The 23392-nt window shown below is 39.3% G+C and overlaps 2 long non-coding RNA genes and 1 other non-coding gene across 5 annotated transcripts in view; 1 reads left to right on the forward strand and 2 right to left on the reverse strand.

The window, feature by feature from the left end:
* Positions 1 to 23372, forward strand: LOC128315161 (uncharacterized). Its single transcript, XR_008297630.1, has 3 exons — positions 1 to 1602; positions 5616 to 5667; positions 21342 to 23372. It is a non-coding gene; the product is annotated as an uncharacterized LOC128315161 (long non-coding RNA).
* Positions 5533 to 5639, reverse strand: LOC113604825 (U6 spliceosomal RNA). The gene has a single exon (XR_003426850.1). It is a non-coding gene; the product is annotated as a U6 spliceosomal RNA (small nuclear RNA).
* LOC113604805 (uncharacterized) overlaps positions 21826 to 23392 on the reverse strand; it is a 10285-nt gene continuing 8718 nt past the window's right edge. For all 3 annotated transcript variants that reach the window (XR_008297629.1, XR_003426825.2, XR_008297628.1), the window contains exon 3: positions 21826 to 22067. This is a non-coding gene — a long non-coding RNA (uncharacterized LOC113604805). The remainder of the gene's footprint in view (positions 22068 to 23392) is intronic.

Below are 23392 nucleotides of genomic sequence, written 5' to 3' on the forward strand. Positions count from 1 at the left end.
TTTTAATCCTCAGGTGCATTAGTTTCCTAAGACTATGTAACAAATTACCACAAACCCGGTGGTTGAAATCGAGAGAAATTTATTCTCTCACAGTTGTAGAGGCCAGAATTCTGAAATGAAGGTTTTGGCAGGACGACGCTTCCTCCAAAGGTTCTAGGGGAGAATCTGTCCTTGCCTGGTTCAGGTTCTGGCAGCTCCAGGCAGGCGTTCCTGGGCTGGTGGTGGCATCGCTCCAGTCTCGGCCTCCATCTCACATGGCTTTCTCCTGTGTGCCTCTTAAAGGACACTTGCCATTGGATTGAGGGCCCACCGGGTAATCCAGCATGACTTCATCTTGAGATTCTTAACTACATGTGCAAAGACCCTTCTTCCAAATGAGGTAATGTTCACAGGTTCTGAGGGTTAGGATGTGGACATGTCTTCTTGGGAGCCACCATTTAACCTACTACACCAGGGAAAGAGGCTTTGTAATCTTTTCTCCTATCATTATTCTTTTCACAAAATGATTAAGGTGAATACTTCTTTTTGAGCAATCCTGTAGTCTTGTCTTCAGAATCTATGAGCATTTTTTATACAAAATTGACTTAATGGAGGATACATCATCTCCATTTCATTTATTAGCTGTAATACCTGGCATTGAGCAGGAGACTCATTTAACGTTGATAAACTTTAGTAGAAATGATAAAATCATTATTGATCTGTAATTTAAAAATTATTATAACTTTTGGGGCGCCTGGGTGGCTCAGTCAGTTAAGCGTCTGACTCTTGGTTTCGACTCAGGTCATGATCTCATGGTTTCAGGAGTTCGAGCCTCATGTCGGGCTCTGTGCTGGCGTGAGGAGCTTGCTTGGAATTCTCTCTCTCCACCCCTCCCCCACTCACATTGTCTCTGTCTCTCTCAAATAAGTAAACTTAAAAAAATTATTATAATGGTTAAAAGAACTTTAATTTTTTTTTTGAAACTTACAGCAAAGCTTCTTTGATTATCATCAGTCATTCCGTTCTCTGGTACACATGTGAAGAAATTTGCTACTCTTTACCTTGATCACACTACCTAGAGCTGCCCATGTAAAAAACAACATGATCATAAATTACATGCCTTCATTTTTGACATCTGACCTTGTAATGATAAAATCAGGAAACCACAGACATTTGAAAGTGAAAGATCAACTCCAGGAGGTCCATGGTTTCAGACAATAAATACTGACCCACTTTGCCTAAATCCATTGCAATATAGTGTTTTAGGTCTAGATATTACTTTTTCAAGTGGCAGGATTCTGGTTATTTAATTGAAAGTAGAGATTTCAATAGCTCTGGGTACCTCTTGGTACCTGAATGAAACATATGTCTCCTATGGGAACAGCTTAGCACCTTTGGGCTTGACAACAGGGACAGATCTAAGATTCTGAAATAATATTAGATCCCTTAGTTGATTTGTAGCATACGTTTGAAATCACTGTTTATTTTCTCAATTCGTGGGGTCTTAACGCACATGGCCTTTTCTCTGTATCTGTAGCCAGTCTCTCCGCAGGTCTTCAGCTTCAGGTGCTTGTGTAAGAGTGCGGGCTGCTGCCTCAGTTGTCTCTCGTGGAAGGCCTCAAGGTCAGCTTCTCCGCAGGTGAACTCGTTTCAGGGGCTTAGGGTTTGAGATTGAGCATTTGTCTCAGTGGGAATCTGCCCATCTAGGCCTGTCTTTCTGAAATGGCTCCGAATAATTTTTTTTACTTTGGGTATCACTTTCATTCATCTTTGAAAAGCCTTTCTCCTCCTTTTTTGCCCCAAGAAGTATTCCTTCTAAAATTACATTAAAATTGTCAAAAAATTCTCCTTTTTAGGCCCTTGTAGATATGGAAATAAGAAATGTTCATCTTCAGGATAGCAATTTTGTAGAAAATTACAAATACATCACTTCGGAAAACAAGAAAGCATTTGGGACTTTGGGTGCTTGTACCCAAAAGATTCCTGGGTAATTTTTTTTTAGATTTTTTAATCTTTATTTATTTTTGATTTTATTTTATTTTATATTTTTATATTATATATATATTTTATATTTATATATATTATTATATATTTATATATTATATATAAATTTATATATTTTTATATATAATTAAATAATATTAAATAAAATTAATTAAATCAATATTAAATTATATATAAAATAATATATAAATAATAATATATAAAAACATATAATATATATAAATATAAATATATAAATATATATTTATATAAATAAATTTTTATAATTTATTTATAAGTTTATAAATTTATAAATATATAAATATAAATATAAATAAATATATATAAATAATATATAAATAAAATAATAAATAAAATTAAATAATAAATACATAAATATATATTTATAAATATATATTTATATATAATATAATATAATAATATTAATATATTATTATATATTTATATATTATATATTTTATATTTATATATATTTTATATTTTAAATATATACTTTATTTTAATATTTATTTTTGAGAGAGAGAGAGAGCATGCGTGAATATGAGAGAGGGAGGGGCAGAGAGAGGAGGAGACACAGAATCTGAAGCAGGCTCCAGGCTCTGAGCTGTCAACACAGAGCCCGACGTGACGCTCCAACTCACAGAGTTTAAGATCATGAGCAGAGGCTCAACTGACTGAACCACCCAGGTGCCCCACCTGGGTAATTTTTTAAAGAGATGAGTTTCTGGACTCAACGCATGGAAAACTTTAAAATTAACATACTATATTGCCATGTATAAAAAAAATAAATGAGACACTTCTGGGCCTTACAAAATTATTTTTTGTATGGACTAAACAAAGCTATATTTTTAATAGTCAGCTTTTTCTAAACAGACTCTCTAAACTTAATAAAAATCTCTCCAGTTTTTTCACGTGGTGCAGTAGACAGAGAAAAAGATCTGTAGGTGGAAACTTAACTTACACAGATTATTAATTTCTATGCACATTCTGATCATACACAATGATGAGGCACTTCATTGAAAGCTCAGTTTGACAGGTTCCTTTTTAAGACATTTTATTTACAAGACTGTATAAATGAGTCCGTTTTTTCCCCTTCCCTCAGCTGAAGTTGTTATATCATGAACTCATGAACCTCAAGATCATGACCTGTTACCAAGGCCAAAATATTTGTTGAATTCATCTTTCTTTTTCTATTTTCCTGCCACCAGCCATGTCTAGGTTTTTATGACTTCATTCCTTGATTACCACAATAGGCTTAAAAAAAATTTCATTATGGAAACGTTCAAACATGCAGAAGTAGGTAGAATAGTATATTGAAGCCCTGAGAACCTATCAGGAAGCTTCATCCATTGTAATCATTTTACCATTTGTATTTCAATCCCCTTACTTTTTTCTTGAAGATGTTAAAGCCCACCCCACTCCTCATAGAATGTCAGTATGTATTTCTAACAGATGAACAATTTGTGTCTCTCCTAGCTTTCTAATTACTCTTCCTCTAATCTTATTTTTCTCACCAATCCAACAATTTCTAACTATCTAGTATACTCTTATGAAACCTAAGAAGCTTTCAAAGGCTCAGTGTTGCTCACTGAATCAAATGCAAACTCTTCTGATTTACAAAGCCATGTTTTCTTTAGTTTACCCCATCTGTCTGACCTTCCATTATTTCAGGCTGTCAGGTGGGTCTCCTCACTACTCAGCTGATGCCCTGTTCGTTCCTGTCTTTGCTCATGCTCTTGCCTACCCAAATTCTCTTCATCCTAGAAAGCTCTCCTCAGGTGCCACTTCTATGAAGTTATTCCCAGCTCATCCTGATTTCTCTCTGCCCTGAACCCTTGGGATTTAAACATAGTTCCTTCAACTTTAAATCTGGTATTTTTTATGGTATCTCAGTCTTAATTACTGTAATCTGGGAAGTAGGCTCTGAATTACTGAGTAGTAGCATTTGTTTTTAAAGACTTCATTTATTTTTTTATTTTATTATTTATTTATTTTTATTAGAGAGAGTGTGTGTGCTTGAGCAGGGGAGAGGAGCAGAAGGAGAGAGAGAAAAATCTTTTTTTTTAATTTTTAAAATGTTTATTTACTTTTGAGAAAGAGAGAGAGAGAGAGACAGAAAGTGAGTGGGGGAATGGGCAGAGAGACAGGGGGGACACAGAATCTGAAGCAGGCTCTAGGCTCTGAGCTGTCAACACATAGCCTGATGTGGGCCTTGAACTCATGAACCTCAAGATCATGACCTGAGCTGAAGTCAGATGCTTAACTGACTGAGCCACCCAGGGTCTTCAGAGAGAGAGAAAATCTTAAGCAGACCCCATGCCCAGCATAGATACCAACATCTGGCTTGGTCTCATAGACCCTGGATCATGAGCTGAGTAGAAATCAAAAGTTGGATTCTCAACTGAGTCACACAGGCACCCCTAAAGACAACTTTAAAATGTTTGGGTGAATGGTATCCCTAGGGATACAAAGAAGGTCAGTGGTGCTGGACAGAATCTAGCATCAGAATGTTAGGCAGAATTTTAAGATGGCTTCATGGTGTCTGCCCTTGATGTCACTCCTGTGATTATATTACATAACAAAAGTTATTTTTCAGATGTGATTAAGGTTACTAATCAGTTGACCTTAAGATGGGGAGACTATCCAGATGCACCTGGTCTAATCACATTAGCCCTTTAAAAGAAGAGAGTTTTCTCTGGCTGGTCATAGAAGAGGAAGTCAGAGAGATTCTATGCCTGAGAAGGATTAAGCCTACACTTATGGGCTTTGATGGTGGAGGAAGGAGGACCATGAGTCAAGGAGTGCAGGTAGTTTCCAGATAGCCAGAAAGAAAATGGGATCTCTGTCTGACCTGCCCAAGGAACTGAATCCTGCCAACAGGCTGAATAAGCTTGGAAGCAGATTCTTCTCCAGAACCTTCTGATTACAGTCCTGCCCAGGTGGCTCCTGAGGTTTGGCCTTGTTATCCTCCATGCAGAGAATACAGCCAACGTCACTTAGCCTTCTGACCTGCCAAACTGTAAGATAGCAAATGGATGTTGTTTTAAGATGCTAAGTTTGTGGTAATTTGCTACGCAAATTGTACCAGAGAAAAACTAATACCATAGATAACACAGGATTTTAGCTTATAGTGAGATTTTATGCATTTCCTGCTATTCTTTTCTCCCCAGTTTATCCCAGTTTATTGAGATATAATTGACATACAACACTGTATGTAAGTTTAAGGTGTGCAGCATAGTGGCTTAACATCTATGCATTGTGAAATGGTTGCTGCAGTAAGTTTAGCTTAACATCCATCACCTCATATAGTCACAACATTTTTTTGTTTTTCCTTGTGGTGAGAACTCTTAGGATCGACTCTCTTAGTAACTTTCAGGTATAGCATACAGCAGTGTTAACTATAGACATCGTGTGCATTACATTACCAGTACTTACTTCTAACTGGAAGCTTGTACTTTTGACCACCTTCATCCAATATCTCCAACTCCCACTCTCTTCCTCTGATAAACACAAATCTGTTCTCTTTTTCTATGAATGTTTTTTTTTTCTTTTTGTTGTTGTTTTTTAAGGATTTTGTGTGTCATCCTTGTGCAGGGGTCGTACTAATGTTCTCTGTTTCATTCCAATTTTAGTATATGTGCTGCTGAAGTGAGCATCCTGCTGCCTTAGGAAGGCTCCAAATCTGTAAGTAGATGGAGGCACTCATCTTTGCAATGCAAAGAGGCATTGCATCTTTGCAATGACTTTGCATCTAGTGATTTCATGGGCTAGAAGTGCCCTGAGTTCAGGATGCTTTGCTTTTTGTCCATCAGTCTCTGACTGCAGATAGGAAAATTTCAAGGAGAGGAAAGCCTAGTTTTCTTATTGCCTGTGTTTTCAAAAAAAGCTTTAAGAGGGTCCTTGAGCAGGGAAGTTAATTAGGATAGCTTATCTGACAAGCATTAGTGTTGGTTCACTATGCAGCCGGACTAACGATTACCTCTGGTATGAGACTGGGGCAGGTTTTGTAGGGAATGTACCCCTAAACTCTGCAGCAGCCAAGATTTCAGATGGTAGAACTTACTTATAAAATAAATGCAGACACTTACTTATTACAGGAACTGGTCAACAAATAATTAATGAAGATGCTGAGGAACATGAGAACTGAAGCTACAGTTTCTTCTGTAGCCCAGTATCAGGGATGATGGGCAGGGGCTAGTTTATGGGCAGCTATTTCCCCAGCCATGCGTGTATAACACAAACGGTTAGACATTTATTTGGGGTGCCTGTGTGTGACTCATAAAGAACTTGTTCCTTGTAAAATTTACCGCTGAATGACTCATTTTAGAATGATGATGAAGATAAGGCTTCTAATTTAGAGTTAGGCAACTATCCTTTTAAAAATCAACTTTGCGAGGTTATAGTTTATATACAACAAAAGGTATACATTTTAAGTGTATAGTTCAATGAATGCATACACCCATATAACCATCACCAGAGTCAAGATGTAGCACATTTTTATCACACCATGTAGTTTCCTTATACACACCCTCTTGCAGGCAATCCCTCTTTCCATTCACTGCTCCAGGCAACCACTGTCACTATAGATTAGTTTGCCTCTCTTGCACGCCATATAAATGGAACCGTACAGACTGTGCTCTTTTGCATTCAGATTCTTTCACTCAGCATGATGTTTTTGAGATTCGTCCACATGGTCGCACTTACTAGTAGTTATATTTTTATTGCTAGGTAGTATTTTATTGTGTTCATAGCACAATTTGTTAGCCATTCAACAATGGCTATTGGTGGACATTGGGGTTGTTCCAATTCTTGACTGTTTATAAATAAAGTTGCTATGAGCAGTTTTTGTGTGGAGATAGGGTTTTGTTTCATATGGAGACTAGGCATGGAGTCGCTGGTCCATATGATAAGCATATGTTTAACTTTAAAAGAAACTGTCAAGCTGGTTTCCAAAGTGGTTGTATCAATTTTCACTTTCAGTAACAATGTGGAGGAGACCTCACTATTGTCTATCTTCCTCAGTGCTTGCTATTGTCAGTTTTTTTAAGTGCTAGCTTCTTTCTCTTTCTTTCTTTCTTTCTTTCTTTGTTTATTTATTCTTGAGAGAGAGAGAGTGAGAGACAGAATGAGAGTGGGGGGAAGGGCAAAGAGAGAGGGAGACACAGAATCGGAAGCAGACTCCAGGCTCTGAGCTGTCAGCACAGAGCCCAATGCAGGGCTTGAACTCACAAACCAAAAGATCATGACCTGAGCCAAAGTTGGACCCTTAACTGACTGAGCCACTCAGGTGCCCCTATATGCTACCCTTGCTAATGGTATCTTATTGTATCTTTGATTTGCAATTCCCTGGTAACTAATGATGCTGAACATTTCTTCTTGTACTTTTTAGCCATTCATATACCTTCTTTGGTGCAGTGTCTTTCAAGTCTTCTGCCCATTAAAAAATAGATTTTCTTGGGGCGCCTGGGGGGCGCAGTCGGTTAAGCGTCCGACTTCAGCCAGGTCACGATCTCGCGGTCCGTGAGTTCGAGCCCCGCGTCAGGCTCTGGGCTGATGGCTCAGAGCCTGGAGCCTGTTTCCGATTCTGTGTCTCCCTCTCTCTCTGCCCCTCCCCCGTTCATGCTCTGTCTCTCTCTGTCCCAAAAATAAATAAACGTTGAAAAAAAATTTTTTTAAATAAAAAAAAAATAGATTTTCTGTATTATTATTATTGAGTTGTAAAAGCTTTAAAATATATTCTAGCTCTGAGTCCATTGTCAGATAAACATGTTACAAAAACTTCTCCCAGTCTGTGGTTTGTCTTTTTGTCATTTCTGTAAACAAGTCTATTTAGCTCCATTTTCATCTTTACTTTCTAAATCTCTAATTACATATATTTTGACCATTTTCTATTTCCTATAGGTCTTTTTGGATCTGTTTGCTTATCTTCAATCTATTTTCTCTCTATTCATTAGTTTGGATAATTTCTATAGATCTGTCTTCCTATGTTCAAGTTCATCAGGGACATTTTTCTCCCATGTCTGATGTGCCATTAATTTTTTTGGCATTGTACTTTTCAGTCTAGAATTTCAATTTAGTTCTTTTTACAGTTTACATTTCCCTGCTGAGATTCCCTATATTTTTATTCATTAAGTTCATATTTTTAAAAATTCTTTGAATACCCACAGTTTAATTATTTGAACCATATTTATAGCAGCTGCTTTAAAGTCCTTGTCTTCTAAGTACCTCATCTTAGTAATGTTGGGACTGGTGCTTTTCCCTTGACTATGGGTCATGTTTGCCTAGTAATTTTTCTTATTGTGTACTAGACATTAATTGATGCATTGTATAGGTTCTAGACTTTTGTTATTTTTCTTTGAGAAGCGTTACCTTTTCTTCTGTTAGGCAGCTCATTTACTGATTGATTACCTTGTGCTTCTGTTGGCTTGACTTTATGCTTTGCTAGGGTACATCTTTGGAAAGCTCAATATATTTCCCAACACCCTCTATCTTGGCAGGTCTCAACCTCTGAATTCAGTTTTTACTGCAGATCTTTTAAACGCTTTGTTTTAGACTTTGTTAGGGTGGGCCTGAAATGGACCTTACCCTAGAGGATGGTTCTAATTTTTTCTTGTATCTCAGATAGATGTGTGGTATAATAAATTGATAACAAGGTCTTGCCACTCTGGCTTGGCCAGAACTTCCATGTCTACTAGCACTGTTTGGTTAGTATCTCTATCCTACTCTTGTCTCTGTGGTAATCGCTCTCCATAGTTACTGTAAGCCTTAGGGAGTCTGGTCATAGGCATGTGCATCTTAGCCTTGAGCCAGGGATTTATTGGGCAACTTCTGCACAACTTCTGAGCTTCTCCCTTCTCTTTACCCTCGATATCCCTCCTTTAACTTTCTGGTGCCTTGCCCTACAGATTATTACTGCTTCAGTTTCCCTGCACTCTGATCTCTGCCTCTTCAGCTCAGCAGGACAACTGTGCTCTGCTTGGATTCTAGCTTGCTATGTTGTGGTTGGATAACTGTGCCCAGGTAGAGATCCAGGGAAATCATGGAGCTTACCTTATGAATTTCTCCTCTGTCAGGGGTCATAGTGTTGTGTTTCCTGTTGTCCAATGCTTAAAAAATTGCCTCATAAATTGTCTCCAATTTTGTTAGTTATGGCAGAAGGCTCAGCTCAATACCAGTTGTTCCATCACATGTGAAAGATTGCATGATATGCTTTAAAAATTTTTTTTAATTAAAAAAAATTTTAATGTTTATTTTTGAGAGAAAGCGGGGGGGGGGGGTGGCGAGAATCCAAAGCGGGCTCTGTGCTGAGATCAGAGTCCAATGCTGGGCTTGAACTCATGAACTGTGAGACTTGAGCTGAAGTCACATGCTCAATCAACTGAGCCACCCAGACGCCCCTAACATGATATGATTTTAAGGATTAAATTAAGTAAACAGATATGGATTTAGCAAGGAGGAGCCTCAAAGTTTCTTTTTGGGCTGAAAAAACATTTTTAGTCCACATGAGTCCCATCTTATGGTTTAGGACTCTGGTCCCATTCATAGGCAGTTAATTTGGTGAGGTGGAGTGTAGTTCCTCTATGTTCTTTCTAAAAATCAAGTCTAACAGCCATCTCTTCTCTCTAATAAAGAGTGTTTACAAATAAAGAGGAGTAGTAGTAATAATAATAACTTACTATTATTGAATACTTAATATTCTAGATGCTGTTCTTAAGACTTTATTTTTTGTTAAGAAAAAATTTTTTTAAGTTTATTTATTCACTTTGAGGAGAGAGAGAGAGAGAGAGCAGTGAAGCGGGGGACAGAGAGAAAGGGAGAGAGAATCCCAAACAGGATCTGCACTGTCAGTGCAAAGCCCGATGTAGGGCTTGAACCCACAAACCGTGAGATCATGACCTGAGCCGAAGTTGGACACTTAATTGACTGAGCCACCCAGGTGCCCCCTTGCGTTTAGCTTTAATATCACCACTTCAGGGAAGTTTGTTGTATGCTTTCATAATATGTTGCCCTTTATTTTTTTCTATCACATCTGTAACTGAATTTACAGAAATATTTATTTAACAGATATCTTTTCCACTGTGCTGCAGGCCCCATGGGGCCGATTTCTCACCATGTGTCTAACATGTAACGGTTTCTGGCATGAAGTATGTGCTATTTGTTGAAAATGTGTATTCGTTGAATGAATGAATGCATATACAAGAGTAAGTAGGTTTCCCTTCTCATTTTGCTCTTCTGAGAAATTCATTCTTTTTGGTGTCTAGGTCTAGGAATTTTTTACAAAAGTAAAGAGTCATGTAACTACCACAATAGTCAAGATATAGAACAATTTTATCTGTTCCCTGTCCACTCCCCCCACAAATTTGTAGTCAAATTCTACTCTCAATCTTTGACCTCTGGCAACTACTGAGAATTGAGTATCTTACATTACCCTGGGCTCTTCTTTTCTTTTCCATCCTGCCTTGTTTATATTTCAGCTGTCTTTCTGCTCGGTAGCGCTCCTGTGTACTCTATCAGAGAAATGAAATTGAGTTTAGACAGATGCCTCACATGGAATTTATGCCCCATGGAATCATTTAAGTAAATAACTTGACTACTTTTAAGAGTCAAAATAAAATAAAGAAGTCTTTTTAAAAGTCAAAAAAAGAATAAAAGAGTGGGGTACCTGGGTGACTCAGTAGATTAAGCTTCTGACCCTTGATTTCGGCTCAGGTCATGATTCCAGGGTCGTGGGATCAAGCCTCGTGTTGGGCTCTATGCTGAGTATAGAGTCTGCTTAAGTTTCTCTCTCTCTCTGCCCCTGTCCCCTGCTTGCACACACACTCTCTCTAAAAAAAAAAATAAGTAAAAAAAGAATAAAAAGAGACAGTAAGTCATTTGAATTTTTGTCAGTAGCCTATTATTGCTACTCTCTTAGTAGCTCTTAACATGTGTATGCATCTCTATTTCACTATCCCTGCTTTAATTCAGCCTTCATGATCTTGTCTAGATCATTGCAATGGCCTCCACACTGATTTCCATACCTCTAATGCTTCTTTGCTTATATTTCATCTCTACATTTCACCCAGAGAGAACTTTCTAAGACTCCAACACTTACCGCTCTTCAATGGGACCCCATTGAGCCTCAGGACCTTGGCATGCCATTCAGAGCTCTTCATGAGGCCCCTGCTTACTTCTTCAGAGTCATCCTTATGGGGTCTTGTTCCTTGCACTCTGCGATGTTCCAGTTGTCCCAAAATTTGACATTTTGTGAATGTGCCATATATTTTGTCTTTATGCTTTTGTGCATGTTGCCCTGAATGCCTTTCTTCACTTCATCTGCTATGTGAACACCTACTAATTATGGAAGACTATATATTGAAGGCTGTCTCTTACTTTCCCAAAGACCACTGGACTATTCCCTTTTTTGTCTCCATAGTTACCTACCACCCATCTGCCATAACACCCATAGTCCCTTATTGCACACCAATGCTCACATATTTGTCTCCACTTACTAGAAACACAGCTCTTTGAGGCCAAGTCTGTCTCTTATTCACCTTTGAATTCTCAGTGCCTAACATAGTGCTGACCATATTGTGGGTGCTCAATATACATTTGCTGAATGCATCAATGAAGAAAGTTTTTACTGTATTATTCCCTGAGCACTTTAATAATTTATACAAATCCATTCTCCATTTATCTTTTTTTGATTTTTTGGAAAAATTTTGATCAACTACTCTCCCATTTTCATGAGAAGCTGATGATTCTATTTTGTGTGGTCACTTGAAGTTCTCTCCAACCTTTTATCAGTCACTATGCATCTGTATCTGTATGACCTGGTTCGTTGGCTTTATTTCAACTGGGCTTACCCAGGGCTGTCTGCTTGCGTATAGAAACTCAACTTACAACTATGGAAGTAAAAAAGGGAAAACCAGGGGATGTTGAAAGTGAGCATGAATTTCCCATTAGTGGCTAACTGGCTTTGAACTTCCTCTCTATTGAGGCTCAGAGTAAAGTGAAAGCTATTGTTATGTGTTCAGGTTTGGACTGGCTACAGGTCACACTGTTAGCTATTTATCAGTTGTGCTCAGTGTCCTATTAACTTTATGGACTTTCACCCCAGAGATCTTAGTCCCAAGGTGTTTGGGTGCAGCATATTTGCCATTAAAGTGGAGATATAGTCCTCTGTGGAAATGAAGACATTAAATCCTCTAAAAATAACTGTTCGACTAATCCTGTCATTTCATTGTAAAAAAGCAAACACTAACATAGGATATGATTCTTATTAATAAAGCAACCATATTTGTAATCAGCCAGCTCTTGTTCAGAGTGAAGGAAGGTGGGAAAAGGGAGGAAATTGTTTATGTTTTCATCTCTGTAGGACCAGGATTAGGGTCTAAGTGGGAATCTACCTCCTCTCAGTTGATTTGCCTGAAAGTGTAATCTTGGAGCTCTCTGAAAGGAAACTGTCATCTTTTAGGACAATTCTATATTCTAGGAAAGATCTAAGTTGGAAAGAAGGTATTTAGCACCCTGATTTCAGATTTTCATATTACTAATTTAGGCCATAGCGATGTTTCTCAAATCTGCATTTTCACTAGGATTACAAGTCAGCTTGTTAAAACAGACATCCCTGGTTTCTACTCCTGGATATTCTGGCTCAGTAAGCTTGGGACAGGCCTTGGGAAGGTGTATTTTTAACAACCTCTCTGGGTTATTTTGATGCACAAAGAAGGAAAATTCTCTTTTCTTGGATTGTTGGAGCAGAAAAGGACAATGGGATCATTCTGGAAGGAGTCCCTGGCATTCTGAGTTTGTTGACAGACCAAAGTACCTGCGTAAAAACAGTCCAAAAAAACTGGGACCATCTGTCTCAAACCTCATTTTTGATGTCTGGAAGTCCATTTGATCTTGTGGAAAACACTCATGAGCCAAAAGCATAGGTGGAACCCGAGAAGGAGTCAGGCTTAGGAAAAGCATAAGGAGTGGGCTGGAAAATGTACCGTTAAATTCTGCTGGGATACAGATTCCACTGAACTGAGTGTGTGGAGCACCACAGACGCACTGGGGAGTGCATTAGTGCAGTAATCAATGCAGTGTATGATTGCAGCCTTCTGCTATGACTTACGTCCTGGTTGTAAGGGTAGGGCCAGTCTAAAGTCTGGACGTGTTTCACTTGTGGCTGTACAAAGGGGGCAGAGTGGAGAGAAAAGATGCACAGCTGCCTGAAGAGGTGGGCAGATATGTGGAATCCTGTCTCTTACTCTGCTTTCTGCTATGAGCTGAATTCCCAAAGGCTAGCTCAGTTCTCCAGGTTTGGTTCAGCTCTCCAAAAGGTAGTCTTGGTCTCAATGTCTGCAGCATCTTTCTGCTGAAGGAGCTCTGGAATTAGGGGTGTCTGGTGGAGGAGGGGAGAAGCGATGGTAGCTGAGGATTCTCACTGAAGTTTCATTGAATAATAACTAACTTATGTAATATGGCTGAGAAGCATGAAATTTTCAGAGAGACCTTTAAAGCAACCATTTCCCAGGTACTGTTTTGATCTTGGGATATTCGGGGGCGAGGGAAGCACACCCAAACCCTGGGGCGGACTGCAGAAATGCCTCAGCATAGTGTTATCTGTTACAAGGATGGGGGATTGCTGTGGTTTGTTTTTGAATAAAAGAGTTCCTGAAACCGACAAGAGTAATTTCATGTCATTTCTAGGGCTGAGGGAATTAGCAAAAATTGTATTATTTTTAAATAATGAGACATAGTTACCTTTAGGTTTGGAAAATTAGAACAGTATGCTGAAAACGAAGGATTTATGGAATACAAGGAGAAAGGAGCCTTAGAGGCATTGGGGCACATTTATCGTTCTCTTTCAAGTGGTTATATGGTTTTATATTGCTAGATCAGGATAATCCAGTGCTACTTTTCCCTAATACATCACTGAACTTCATATGTAAAGGGGGTGTGAGAGGACCTCTGACCTGTCCCTTGTCTCTCTAGAGTTCAGTACTCTAAATCCTGCTATCACCAAGCTCAGAAAGTTTTACTCAAAGTTTTTGGCTAAAGAATCACTTGGGTAGAACCTAAAGTCTCACAGCTTCTCTTTTCTGCTAAACAGCCTTGACAGTGGAACCATTCACACAGTACAGGGAGAATGTCCTAGTTGTTTGACTTTGAGTATGCTATTCAATCCTTTGTGTTCTCCCCTGTAAAATGTTATCACCCATAACTTGCATGGATTGAATGGTAATGCATATGTAAAGTATCTGGTATACAATAGACGCAATAAATTATATACTTTTGCTGGGGTAGATAATATTTTCAGGACGACATCACAATTACTATCCATTACTGATTGGACTCTCCCAAAGTAGGACAGACATGAGATTTAATAGGAGACAGTGAGGAGGAAAAACAAATCTAATTTGGAGGAGTAGGTTAAGTTGAGCCTGTCAAAAGCAAACAACCTGAGGCATTTCTCTTCATAGACTCCTGCCTGTCTGTACTTTGGCAAAAGCATGTGTGGGCAAATATCTTATTTGACATTGTGCTAAAAAGGCTGAGCTTCAATGACAATGCTTGCGTCTCTGGCAAACACTCTCTAAAGGATAAGTTCCTATGCAAATACAAATTTTTATGTTTCTGCAAATAAATTTTAGTATGTATGTCTTACTTGCTTTGTTTCCTTCACACCACTCTGTGGGAGGCTATTATTGTCTCCTGAGCCTTCATCCTGACTCCAACTTTCACCCTTTGGCTTCTGGCCCCAGTGTTTTCCACAACGTGGCCAGTGCCTCCCGTACTCTCTCCAACCCCCCAAACTCCCGTCCTATGTACATTTTATTGGAATGATACCCAAAGTTGGTAACTTCTCTCACTCACTATAATGATAACAATGACACTTACATAAACCCTTTTTGTTTTGCAAACTGATTTCACGAGCATGGCATGACTTATTTCTCCTAATAACTGTGCATGGTAGGTTATCTTGATTCTGATAATGAAGAAATTGAGGTGGGGAGAGGTGGCAAAGCAAATGTCAGTTGTGACATGGTTCATCTTATCTTTCATTAATCCTCTGCTTTAACTATCATACAACATCTTCTTTGCAGAGATAAGTCTTTTGTTGACCAGTGAGTCCTATAATTTGCATTTTAAAAGTCCTGATTCTAGGCATTGTTTCAACTAGGGTAGTACTTTTATGGAGTCTCCTGTGTTGTTGTACGTACATCTACTACCTTTACGTTAGGATGGTCAGAAAAGGGAAATCGTCTTTGTAAGAAACTTAAGAAACTGCTGAGTGTCAGAAAAAAGGAGAAGGAAATACATTATTTAATACAAAAAAGAGAACATTTGAGTTACTAACACAAAACATGATTTGGATAATTATGAGTCTCGGATGCACATGAGTCTACAGTCTTACCCGTGAGATTCCCTGAAGGCTACTCCAAAACCTTGCTGAGGAACTCGTGGAAAAAAATGGCTGAAAAAAACCAGGCTATGAGCAACCAGTGTCCTGTTGTGGTTGTGAGACAAATTTTATGTAAAAAAGTGCTATTTAAAGTATGAGCTGTAGTTTTCTGCATCTGGTTTTACTTAATTCTACCAAAAGAACACCGGACATTAGTTGAAACTTACAGAACTGTTGCTTCAGCCACATAATTTAAATTTCACAACATTCCTGAAAGACCAGTAAATATTTTTCTTTTTTTGTCACAGGAGAAGCCCACATATGAATAATAAATAATAATAATAATAATAAATATGGTACTTTAGAAAGTTTTTTTACGTCTTCCTGATAGTATTTGCTACAACTCAAATTCATTTTTTGTATGAATAGAATTGGCTTTGGAGGTAGTGAAGGAAAAGGCAGGCCCCATTGTGCCTTATGATTATTTTGCAAGTTAAATCATTACTCTAGTTTTGGTTGGTGACCGAATGGCAGATGCTTTTATCTGAAGGGTAAGAGGCTATGGTTGTCAATGGAGCAATAGAAAAATTTGGCACTCAATGTATTGTTTTTATATTCTTTGTTTTCGTATCTCTGATGTATATATGCCTTCCCACACAGATTCACATATACTTTATACATACCCATTATTGACTTTTAAGTAATAAGATTTTCTTTTTTGACAAACAAACACACCTGAACTTGTATATCCAAATGCAGCCCTTTCCCTTCAAAAGGGAAGCATGTTTCTACATTATTGCTATTTTTAACCTTTTGAGATTTCACTATTTTAGAACATTTTGTTTTTTAATACCTTCAAGGGTGTTAACATTTGCTCCTTAGGGGCACCTGGGTAGCTCAGTCAGCTGATCGTCTGACTTTGGCTCAGGTCATGATCTCATGGTTTGTGAGTTCAAGCGCCGCATTGGGCTCTGTGCTGACAGCTCAGAGCCTGGAGCCTGTTTCAGATTCTATGTCTCCCTCTCTCACTGCCCCTCCCCCACTCACTTAAAAAAATACTTAAAATAAAACATGAAAAACAAAAAAACGTTTGCTCCTTAGAGTGGAGTTGGTTTTGGAAAGAGCTTAAAGTCATTTGAAGCCAAGTGAGGCAGATGACCAGGCTGAGTAACATAAATTGTGGTAAAATATGAGCTGAGAATATGAGCAATCCTGCCGGAGGAGTTCCAATTTCTGATTGTTTTAATCTCTTTTATAAAGAGCTTTTTATAAAGAAAAACAATTTTCTGATCTCAGAGCTTCCCTTTTGCAGTGTCAAAATGTCAAGGATCCCCCTGATTGAGTTTGTCCTAACCTTACAGACTTATTTCCCATGACACTGCCATTAACTGTGTTTAACGTGAACTACATGACCTTCCCTGAATACTTACCAGCTCTGTGCCTTTGCCCATGTTGTTCCTTATGAAGTAGGATTTCCTCCTTATTCTCACTGATTTGTATTTACTACTCCTTTGTTTCAGAGAGGTTTTAATATGGCCCTCTTCTTTCCCGCTTAATTCTTACTCATTTTTAACGATCTACATAATGACAGTTCCTATATCTTCCCAACTGGAAATTAATCTCTCTGAGACTCCTGAGTATTCTGTGTTGCCTTCTGTTTTGTAGTATAGCTGTTAGATTCTAAGCATTTTGTTTAAGTCCCTTCAGTTTCGTAGGACTAGCATTTAGCCCAGTTTCTTCTCCTGTTGAATGGGCATAATAATAACAGACCTATATTCTTCTTCTTACCAATCCTGTGCAATTCATTTTTATTCACTCATTTAAAAATAATTTATAGATCAACAACAATATAGTGTGCAAGCAATGAGTATCTAAAAATCAATGCAATGAATATCTTGTTCTGGGGAGTTCATAGCTTACTAGAGGAGCCAGTGACATAATGAAGTTATTGCAAAACAGTGCAACAAGTGCTACTGTAGAAATAAGTACAAGGTTAAATTGCGAGTCAGAGGAGAGAGTAATCAATTCTGCCATTGGGTGGGGGGAGAGTTCCACAGAACAGAAGACACTAGAGCTGGTTCTCAAAGGACAAATAAGTGTCACCAGGTGGACAAAGATCAAAAGGGCATTCCAGAGAGGGAAACACATAGAAAGGCATCAATATATAAGAAAGTATTATATCTTCGGTCAACTGCAACAATTTGAAATCTGAAGGGTAAGAAATGAGATTGGGGAGAAGTGAAGGGCGATGTTGGAGAGCCCTGTGTGCTACGCAAGGGAGTCCGGACTTGGTGTGGTTGAAAGGGAACCACAAAAGAGGTAAAGGATTGGGTTGTAATTTAGGAAGGTCTTGAGCAGTGGGGACTGATACTAAGATCCAGTGGAATAATATATGCTCTGGAATAAAATATGATGCACTTTACCAAGATGAAAAATTATTAATAACTGGTGGTGGGCTCTGTGATGTAAAACAGCACACATATTACCTAAAAGAAAATACGTCAGCAATGTCTGCCAGATAAAGACATACATTTTCTCCAGTGTATCAAAAAAGTATATGACTTTGATAGAAAGACTTAAAGAAATGAACATTCAAAGTGACTTGATTATATTCCGTTAAATCTTACATCCAGGCCCAGTGATCCTGAAACACTGAACTTGGTGGAAGTGGTGTCAGTGAGGTGGAGAGAAGTGGGGACAAAGACTGAGAGGAAGGTGATATTAGTATAGGACTGTCACAGATCCATGCCCTGTGCTCTGTAGTTGTCTCAATAGCCAGTAGGCCTTTGCTACCTAAAACACTGTGAGAAAAGGGCAGGGTGGCCTTTATTCTCTCCCTCAGGGGCATTAAGGAAAAGCACTGCCTGAAGTCTTCCTCCATAGTCCTTCTAGGTCAAAGAGGGCCACACATAATGGTTTCAAAATAGGTGTTGCTTTGCTAATTTCCCACAAAAAGGGAGATCTGGAGGAGCATAGGTGAGTTGCTTGCATATGACAACATCATTAGCAAGAACATGCCATTTCCTCACGGTTTCATGCACATATTACTCCAGGAAAACTGGCCCCTCATTGCTCTAACTCAGAACAACCCCTGATCACACCTTTGGATAGTATGGGTTCATCAGGTTGTCAAACACTGAAAGAGAGAAAGATACGAACAAAAGACAGAGATATAAACCAGAATTTTGTGCGACTGACTTGCAAGAGTTTGAGACCTGGAATGGGCGGAACTGAGACTGGAGAAAGAGGCAAGAGCTGGGTCTTGGAGTATCTTGAATCCTGTTCAAAGGAGCTCATATGTAGGAGAGAGGGACCCCCAGAAATAACTCAGTCAGGGAAGAACCAGGATCAGGTTGTAATTTAGAAAGACCTGAAGGCTGTGTGGAGGGTGGGTTGTGGTCCACAGCGAGCCTAGGGAGGGTAAGATTTGAATTTCCTGTTTGCCCAGCAAGAGCTTATGGAATCTGATAAGGGTGTTCACATTATACCGCTTTCTGGGTCCAGAAAAACAACTCAGGGATTGCACTGTTCGCAAGGTGCCAGGTCTTCATTACCCTCTCATCTTTTACTAGATATGAGCCTTCTTCATACCAACCTCTCAGCTCTAGGCTGAGAATCATTGGTTCTTATCCCAGATGGGAGGAGACAAGAACAGGCAGTTTCAGTGGAACTCCATTAATCACCAAGGAGAGGCAGCCGGCTATAAAACCCACACCCCACGCAGAACCAAGTGTGGGCTGGGTACGTTTAAAAGTGTGGCTGAACTACAACCAACACCTCACTCTAATTTTGCCCTCCCTACCCTTGGGTGAAAATGAGTCAAACCAGGGAATACACAGGCAATGTTGGAGCAGTCTGGTTCTTTAAAAAGAAGGAGGCACCATGATCATTATTAGGGAGAAAGGAAGATTTCCAGGGGGTTTGGAATTTTCTGATTTTTCTATTTTTTCAAAGTTATTTTTCCTTTTTTTTTTTGTTTTGTTAAAGTTGATTTATTTTTGAGAGAGAGAGTGTGAGCTGGGGAGGGGCAGAGAGAGGAGGACAGAGGGTCTGACGCAGGCTTGAATTCACCAACTGTGAGATCATGACCTGGGTCAAAGTTGGACGTTCAACCAACTGAGCCATCCAGGTGCCCCTATTTTTCCTATTTAGATAACTCCATTCTTTAGCTTTCTCCCTAATCTCGTTCTCTCCGTAATACACTTTGTACTTCAGGAAACCTACCACTGTGTTGAATACTTCATAGATCCTCAAACTTTGTCAATGAACTTATTTTATTTTAAAAGGTTAAATCGGGGGGCGCCTGAGTGGCTCAGTCGGTGAAGCGTCCGACTTCGGCTCAGGTCATGATCTTGCGGTTCGTGAGTTCAAGCCCCGCGTCAGGCTCTGTGCTGATGGCTCAGAGCCTGGAGCCTGTTTCAGATTCTGTGTCTCCCTCTCTCTCTGACCCTCCCCTGTTCATGCTCTGTCTCTCTCGGTCTCAAAAATAAATAAACATTAAAAAAAATTAAAAAAAAAGGTTAAATTGGAATGAGGAAGCAAGATTTGGATGGAGTAGATTTATTGATTCCTGGGGGTAGGGAAACCATTCATTGATGTTGCTGTTGTCACTGACTTTTTGGCCCAAAGGGCATCTTAAAGACTCTGTGGCTGTAAGGTGAGTCCACCCTATGACTCCAAGCGGCAGTTACCCCACCTGCAGAGCATGGGCAACTCACTTCTCTCTCAGGCAGTTCTTCTGACAGAACTGAAACGTGCTTTCAGTAACGGGTCACCCACTACTCAGAGTTGCGCTCTCCTACACAGAACAACTTTTACCCTTTTCTTGCAGGAGACAAGGGGGACAGACTAGCCTAAAATCACCAGCAGAAGCAACCCTTGTCTCTGGCAAATGCCAGGACCATTGCCTTTGTTTTGCAGTAATCCCTCCTTGGTTGAATTTGTTGCCCTCTGCAAACGGTGCTTTGCCTCATCTCTGCCTCCCTTTATCTTCCCCTTTAACCCACTCTTCCGATATGTAAAATATGTAGAATCTGATCTTTGCCAACAGCAGCATAAATTCTAGGGTCTTAAGCCATTCCTGACACAGAGTATCATACACAATCTTACCTTGAGTTTTGCATTAAGGACTGAGCTTTTATGAATTGAACTTTGGAGTAATTTTTTTTTTTTTTTCTGGTGAGATGTTGTAGCTTTGCTGAGATCCGGTGGAGGGGGAAGATCCAGGACTCCTGAATATTCCGGCAACATGACATCTCCAGAATCTTTTACAGTCCCTTTTCAGACCTTTAGGACTTAGTCCCCTTGCTCCTAAGATGATTGATTGTCGAAACTACCTTAAAATAACAGACTGGTCACAATTCAAGATGCAGTTTTGAAACATTACCTCTCTTTGCGACATCTCTTCCCCCCTTTCTAAAATAAGTAAGTGAGTGGGTGGATGTGTGTAGCAAAATATAGGAGGAAAAGGTGGGCTAGGTGGATGGAATTGTTTCTTAGTGTGGCTGGGTCTCAGCTTTTAATGGTTGTTTTGTTTCAACACGTCTAGCCCTCTTTTTGACCAATTCCTTCCCCACATCTTCACCCTAAACCCCCAGAAACCACAACTGCAGTCAAATAATTAAACACATGAAACAAAGAAAACTGCCTTGGTGTGAATATTCCTCTCTGGTCACGCCAACCCCGTGAGAGACGCTTCCCTCGTAAACAGTAACAGGCAGAATCTCTCGAGTGAGCCAGGCACACAACAGACTCTGCACCCTCAAGGCAGAAAGGGAGGGGAAAGGCCAGAGATTCTGGAAGGTTTTGGGCCTGTTGGTACTTGGAAACTAGGGGGAAGGTGGGGCAAAGGCACTCCCAAGAATCCTGGCAGGTTTGTGAGGGAGAGGAAGAAAAACCTCCCATGTTTGCAGACATTAGACCACTTGTTCATTTGACAAAATGTGTGACTTTGTTGGTTTCTCCTGTTATTTTCTCCTAGCTCCTGGCTAAGCAAGGGTAAGAGAAATCTGGGATTGCATGATAATAGATGAGCCAGAGGTAAGCAAGGTTCATTAAGAACTTTGAACAAGACCCTTAAAATGTACTCTGTCTCAGAATTCTAAAGCTCCATCTAAACTCTAACTGAAGGGTTAAGTTCTAAAATGATAGTTAGGCATTTTGCAAATTTCCCATCCTTATAGTCCCAGCATGGGGTGGCAAGGTTAGTGGTGAGCCCTAAACTCATCTGAAAATCTTTTAGAAAATACTGGTACCTGGGACTCATCCAAGACCAATTAAATCAGAAATACTATGAGTTGGGGTATTGATACCTCTGTAAAAGTTCCCAATGAATTTAAAAAGGAGCTAGGGTTGAGAACCACTGCATTATTGGAGCTGGTGTATCAACATGAATTTCCAGAGGTTTACTCAATATTAACATGGTGTTAGGACTACAGAGGAAGGGGTGATGTGGACCCCCAGTGAGAGGAACTGACAATAGCTGTTTGTCGGAAGAGTGCTCAGTCTGGGGATGGAGGAAAACCAGGAAAGGACAGTGTCTAGGAAGGTAAAGGAAGATGGCACTTCAAGGAGTTTTGTCTGGTCAACAGGGTCCAGTGCTGCAGAGCAGTCCCATAATGCAATGACTTCAAGTGTCTTTCATATTGAGTGACAGGAAGATTGTTGATCACTTTGGTGAGATCAGCTGCAGTGACAGTTCAGTTGGCTGAGTAGATAAAGAAATGAAGACAAATGAGAACTGAAATCTTAAGAATTCTGGCTGTGAAGTGACAGTCTTAAAAGAGATATACGGTGTAGGAGTTTTTTTTTTCCAGTATTTTTTTTTTAAATTTTATTAATTTATTTTAAGAGAGAGACAGAGGGAGAAGGAGGGGCAGAGAGAGAGGAGAGAGAAAATCTCAAGTGAGCTCTATGCTGACAGTGGGGCTCGATCTCACTTGAGATCATGACTTCAGCCAGATCAAATCAAGAGTCGGACACTTAACCAACTGAGCCACCCAGGAGCCCTCCTTCCAGTTTTATTGTGATATAATTGACATATAACATCATATTGGTTTAGGATGTACAACACAATGATTTGATATATGTATGTATTGTAAATTATTACTACAATAAGTTTAACATCCAACACCTTGCACTTTTTTTTCTTGTGAAGGGAACTTTCAAGATCTAGTTTCTTAGCAACTTTCAAATATAAAATAGAGTATTGTTAGCTATAGTCACCATACTGTACATTATCCCCAGAACTTATTTATAACTAGAAGTTTGTACTTTTTTGAACCTTTTCACCCATTTCCTCTACCTCCATGTCTTACCCTTGGGAACCACCAACCTGTTCTCTATTTCTGTGAGTTTTTTTTTTTTTGATTCCACATATATGTGAGATCATAAAGCATTTGTTTTCTCTGTGTGACTTATTTAATTTAACATAATGCCCTCAGTTTTCATCCATATTGTAGCAAATGGCAGGATTTTCTTCTTCTACTTTTTTTTTGGGATTTGCTTCTTTTTTATGGCTAAATAATATTCCTCTGTGTGTGTGTGTGTGTGTGTGTTGCATTTTGAGTTTTTTAAAATTAGAGAATGAGTGAGATTTGAGTGCACGTACTTGCTAAAGGAAGGGGAGTGGATGAAGATATAGGGGAGAGAGGGAATAATGGATGAAACATGGTTCCTTCAAAATGCAGAAGCATCAGAATCTAGAGTGTTGTTTGAAGTGTTTAGAGAAGAGAGAAGAGACTCTGCTGTCACTAAAATGGAGAGGAGGACTGAATGGCTGGAGTGGATGCAGATAAATGTTTAGGCACAGGTGTGCATGGGAATGTGGGGTATTTCCTTGATGGTCTCTAATTCACTGTGACATGGAAGAAAGGTTGGTGGCAGGGTTTCTTAGTAATCTGTTCCCCTCTGAGGCCTCTGAAACTGTTGAGATAGGGTGACAGCTGGATTTGAGCACATCCTCATTTCTCACTCCCGTCACTCCCAACACATGAAATAGTGTGTGTGTGTGTGTGTGGTATGCACTGTCTC

This window comes from Acinonyx jubatus, chromosome C2 (assembly GCF_027475565.1).
Source record: "Acinonyx jubatus isolate Ajub_Pintada_27869175 chromosome C2, VMU_Ajub_asm_v1.0, whole genome shotgun sequence".
In the NCBI taxonomy this organism is placed as follows: Eukaryota; Metazoa; Chordata; class Mammalia; order Carnivora; family Felidae; genus Acinonyx; species Acinonyx jubatus.